Consider the following 6,000-nt stretch of genomic DNA (forward strand, 5'->3'; position numbering starts at 1 on the left):
GAAGTTGTAGATAATTTTCTGCTGAACGTTCTGGAGTTAAAATTTGGTCCAATCGGAGTTCGGACGCGGCCTGTACGCCCGTTTTGGTGGAACCCTAAAAGGGGTGATGGAAATCCGAGAAGCTATATAAAGGGAGGAAACCTAACTCGTGGAGAACATCTCCACCCACGAATTTTCAGCCACCAAAGCAACGTTTTTGCCTCCCCCATGGATCCCATCTCCATGGGGGAGGGCTCCCAAGAAGCCATGAAGGAGGGAGGCTAAGGGGCGGCACTCCCCAAGCTTGCCGGCGGCGGGGAAAGGAGTTCCCCGCGCCGCCGCCGCCCTGCGCCGCCGCGCTGCCCCTCTCCAACGTCTTCACCGCCATCTCCATCACCATATCTTCCTTGTATTCAGTGGTTCATCCTCTCATAAACCTTTGTACTGTCCTATGTAAACATGGTGTTTGATGCTATAATATTTATCCTATGATCTATGTCATGTTTATGTAGTATATTTGTCTTTTGATTGCTTTGTTGAATGTCTATGGTTCATTAGAGTTGTATGTTGATATGGTAGTGTCCTTTGGTGTCCATTATACTTGTGCGCGCATGGATCAACACCATAGGGTTAGTAGTATGTGCAAAGGAAGGGGGGTAGTCCTGCCGGAGTGACAGAAACCTGAGGGTTCAAACCGGTTAGTTGCATGTATGGGAGTAAGAGGACCATAAATTTAAGGCTATGGTTGGGAAAACCTTAATGCATTGTTAGTATTTACGGATGTTTGCTAACAATCCAATCATATAGTACTTGTAATCCCAAGTAGTGGAACGCTTGTATATTTAGCCTCTCCCACATTGAAAACTACATCAAAGACAATGAACTAAATGTCTTCACTAATTAATCTTGGACAAAGCCACCACAATTACCACCACTTTTCCACACTCACGGTACTGTTAGTATATGGTTACTTAGTGTACTTTATTGCTGCAACACTATCATTTACTTTCATGTATTTATTATCTTGCAAAGCTATCTCTCATAACCGTATTGCTACCGTAGTTTTATTTCCTAGATAATGCAAACGTTTAGTGCGCGTAGAGTTGTATCAGTGGTTGATAGAACTTGAGAGAATACTTATCCTACCTTTAGCTCCTCGTTGGGTTCGACACTCTTACTTATCGAAAAGGCTACACACGATCCCCTATACTTGTGGGACATCAAGACCTTTTCTTGCGCCGTTGCCGGCGAGCCATAGCGTAGGTTAATGTTCTTGTGTGCACTTGTTTGCTTTATCTCTAAGTAGTTTTTATTTTCAGTTTTAAGTTGTTCTCTATCTTAGTATGGATAGGGAATGTGAATTACAAAAAAAAATTAGTTGTAATTGTTATCTAAACGTTTTCAAAAAGAGAGTGATTGGAAAGATGAGCAATGATTAAGTGGGGGTCGACCTTGAACACTTGTGTTCATGCCTATGAAATCAAAGCAAATCTTTCCATGGAAGCTTCTCATCCAAAAACATGTAAATATTGTGTATATGCCTCTGTACATAGCAATAAAATTGGTTATAACAATCTCTAGTAGAAAGTTGATGCTAGATTTGGATTTCTGCACATAGACAGATTTTTGCTGTCCACCGTTTTGAGCTGTATAGATTCCATAAAAATTGAAACATTCTGAAAAAATTCAAGCGTGATCCTCAGATGTGTATGCAACTTTCATTAATTTTGAATTTTCTGATTTGAGGTACGTATATAGGTCGAAAAATTCGATCTTTACTGACTGTTCTGTTTAGACAGATTTTGTGCTTCTCTGTAAATAAAATCGTGATAAATCTTAGATTATTATTTTGACCTGAAATTTTTTGTGCATAAACCTTATATTATTACATGTCTTTCATTAGTTTTGAGTTTCTTCGTTAAGTGTCATCTTTACAGACTGTTCGGTTTTTGCAGATTGTCATGCTTATTTAGTTTTGTACTTATACTCAATGTTTATAATCTTATTTGATCACTAAATTTTATAAATTGGTTAGTAAACAGTAGGTAATCTTCAATTAAACTTGTCAAAGCTTGAACATGAGTGGATTTTATTTAATGAGTACTAACCCTACTAATGAGTTTTGTGAAGTTTTATGTGGATGTAGCTTATAAAATCCAATCGATATGGCGATATGATATGAACAAGAAGACGCAAGAGCTCAAGCTTGGGGATGTGTAGGTGCATCCCAAGAACATATTCAAGAACATACAATCATCTAAGCTTGGGGATGCCCGAGTCATCCCCTATTCATCAACAAACATGAGGTTATCTCGTTCATACTCTATATTACCCGTCCACATGATATGAATCGTCTTAAGGTGTATTATAATTGCTTTTATATGTCTTGGTTTTACCTTCTTTCGTTTTCTTAGGCTTCTTATTTGGTATTTATTGCTTATTTGCTTTCACTTATAATTTTAAAACAACAAAAATATTTTCTTTTGTTTTGCTTCTTTGTTGGGTTCTTTATTTGGTTGTTACTTTTGGTTTTCTTTTAGAGTTTTCCTTGCTGTAGCTAGCATGTTTAGGTCATGTTTAGCCTCTGGTCTATTAGTTTATCAAAAATAAAATACCAAATTTTATTCATTTAGCTTAGTTGATACATTTGTAAAAAGTGATTTTCTGTTTTCTGAATCTACTGCTCATTGCGTGATTTTTCATGTTTTACTGGTAGTTCTGAAAATCACGAAAAAATTACTGATTATGTATCACCTAATTATATGCATGCACAAAAATTGGCTAAAATTTCGGACATGTTTAAGTGCACCTAATAATTACGTTTTCTAGCTGCTGTTTTTCTGGACAGATTCTGACTTTTGTTGCAAGAGTGGCCTCTTTTCGTTTTCATTTGATTTTTATGGGTTCTTACCTTTCATTTATAACTTGGCCATTTAAGCAACCTTTCTGTAACTGAAAAAAAAATTTGATTTGGTTTAATAGCAGCACTTTGGAAATATTATCCATTGCACTAATGTCTAACCACAGAAAAGAATGGGAAAGTTTTTGTGTTGAAGTTTTTCACAGAGAATGAAGGAACACCAAACTCTGAAATATTGAAGAATGGCCAAAGTCGTAAGCTTGGGGATGTCCCCGGATCCCTCCTCATCAATAACCCCTCGGTTTGCAAACCTTCAAAGTTTGTTTTTTGAGCAACATATGAATTTGACTAAACTTGAAGCGACTGTATTTTATTATCTATTTATCTTAGCATCAAACACCGGTTACATTAATAAGTGGATCGTCACATATATTACTTATCTTCTGTTTTCAACGTTTACTTGGTTAATGTATATTTGATGAAACTTAAAAAAGATGTGTGAATGATATTGTTTAGTGGTTATGTTTTTTTATGGATAGTCTCCACTAGCTAATAGTGTATATTATGATATTTTGATGTTAACATGCATTGTCCTGTTCATAAGATGGTATGGTATTGCGGTGTCCTCCTTTGAATGATTCATTTGAAATTGACTTGGCACATGCTCACGCATGCATACGACTGAAAGACAAAAGTCAATTAAGCCTCGATGATTTACTTTGTTTCAGAGTTCTTCTATCACTTTTATGTCTCCGTTAATTTTATTCTGCCGCAAGCATGATTATGACGGTTATTGCTCTCTTGATTGTCGCTTCCCAGTCTATTGCTAGCCTTCACTTGTACTGAGCGTAAATGCTGCTCGTGCATCCAAATCCCTATAAACTAAGTTGTTCCAAAGTGTCCATTATAAATACCTATGCATGGCATTTCAAACCATTCCAAGTAAATTTTTATGTGCTACCTTTAAAACCTTCAAAGTACTTCTCAATTTGTGTCAATGTTTTATAGCTCATGAGGAAGTATGTGGTGTTTTATCTTTCAACCTTGTCATTTACTCCTGACAGACTTTCACCAATGGGCTAGTGGCATATACATCCGCTTATCCAATAATTTTGCAAAAAGAGCTGGCAACGGGGTGCCCAGCCCCAATTAATTACAACTTTCATTAATAATTCTCTTCATATGTTTTGCCCTGATTTATCAGTAAGAAACTTAATTTGCAAATAGACACTCCTCCATGGTATGTGAATGTTGGAAGGCACCCGAGGATTCGGTTAGCCATGGCTTGTGAAAGCGAAGGTTGGGAGGAGTGTCACCTATAAATAAAACTAAAGTACATGTGTAAACAAAAGAGAAGAGGGATGATCTACCTTGCTGGTAGAGATAACGTCCTTCATGGGAGCCGCTCTTGAAAGTCTGGTTGACAAGGGGTTAGAGTGCCCACTACCATTCGTTGACAACAACAAACACTTCCCAAAACAATTTTACTTCCGTTTTAAAAATAAAAAGCTCTAGCACATGTTAATCCCTGCTTCCCTCTGCGAAGGGCCTATCTTTTACTTTCATGTTGAGTCACCATCCTTTCTTTGAGCACCTTTTTTAGAGCATAACTGTCATTCTTAGTGTAATATGCTTGTCCCAGAACGCGGCTAACTGACTTTGATGATTTTATCTTTGATATTCTTACTTCTAGTCTTCACTTGAACTTCAGAGGCGCCTTGGCATTTATGTTTTGCTCCACAATCAAGGGCAAGCGAGATACCGCTCTACCATGATTTACTATGATCATTACAATCTTGTTGATGTTTATAAATTTCATATTATGAACTCTTAGTTGGTTGATACTTTTCATTAGGTAACATGATTGCTAAGTTTTATTATACATACATCACGCAATTGTTAAAGACCTGATCACAGCATTTACAATCAAAAATTATTTTGTTATCATTTACCTACTCGAGGACGAGCAGGAATTAAGCTTGGGGATGTTGATACGCCCAAAACGTACCTATAATTTTTGATTGTTTCATGTTAATATTATGCCTTTGACACTTGTTTTTGTATTAAGTTTATGATTTATTTGAACTAACATATTAATAGTTGCAAAAGTGTAGAATGTTCTTGTTTTACACTTTGATGTGTAGGAATTATCAAGAATACAAGAGGAAACCTTGTTGGAGTCGAATTGGAACTTTGCTGAAATCTGTCCCAGAAATGTTTTCGGAGATTGTCTGTTTGAGCCTCGAAGACGACCTCCAACGGAGTTGGGCCTGAAGAGGAAGTTGTAGATAATTTTCTGCTGAACGTTCTGGAGTTAAAATTCGTCCCAATCGGAGTTCGGACGCGGCCCGTATGCCCGTTTTGGTGGAACCCTAAAGGGGGTGACGGAAATCCGAGAAGCTATATAAAGGGAGGAAACCTAACTCGTGGAGGACACCTCCACCCACGAATTTCCAGCCACCAAAGCAACGTTTTTTCCTCGCCCATCGATCCCTTCTCCATGGGGGAGGGCTCCCAAGAAGCCATGAAGGAGGGAGGCTAAGGGGCAGCGCTCCCCAAGCTTGTCGGCGGCGGGGAAAGGAGTTCCCCGCGCCGCCGCCGCCCTGCGCCGCCGCGCTGCCCCTCTCCAACGTCTTCACCGCCATCTCCGTCACCATCTTCTCCTTGTATTCAGTGGTTCGTCCTCTCATAAACCTTTGTACCGTCCTATGTAAACATGGTGTTTGATGCTATAATATTTATCATATGATCTATGTCATGTTTATGTAGTATATTTGTCTTTTGATTGCTTTGTTGAATGTCTATGGTTCATTAGAGTTGTATGTTGATATGGTATTGTCCTTTGGTGTCCATTATACTTGTGCGCGCATGGATCAACACCATAGGGTTAGTAGTATGTGCAAAGGAAGGGGGTAGTCCTGCCGGAGTGACAGAAACCTGAGGGCTCAAACCGGTTAGTTGCATGTATGGGAGTTAGAGGACCATAAACTTAAGGCTATGGTTGGGAAAACCTTAATGCATTGTTAGTATTTACGGATGTTTGCTAACAATCCAATCATATAGTACTTGTAATCCCAAGTAGTGGAACGCTTGTATATTTAGCCTCTCCCACATTGAAAACTACATCAAAGACAATGAACTAAATGTCTTCACTAATTAAT

The sequence above is a fragment of the Lolium perenne genome, chromosome 2 (assembly GCF_019359855.2).
Source record: "Lolium perenne isolate Kyuss_39 chromosome 2, Kyuss_2.0, whole genome shotgun sequence".
NCBI lineage: Eukaryota > Viridiplantae > Streptophyta > Magnoliopsida > Poales > Poaceae > Lolium > Lolium perenne.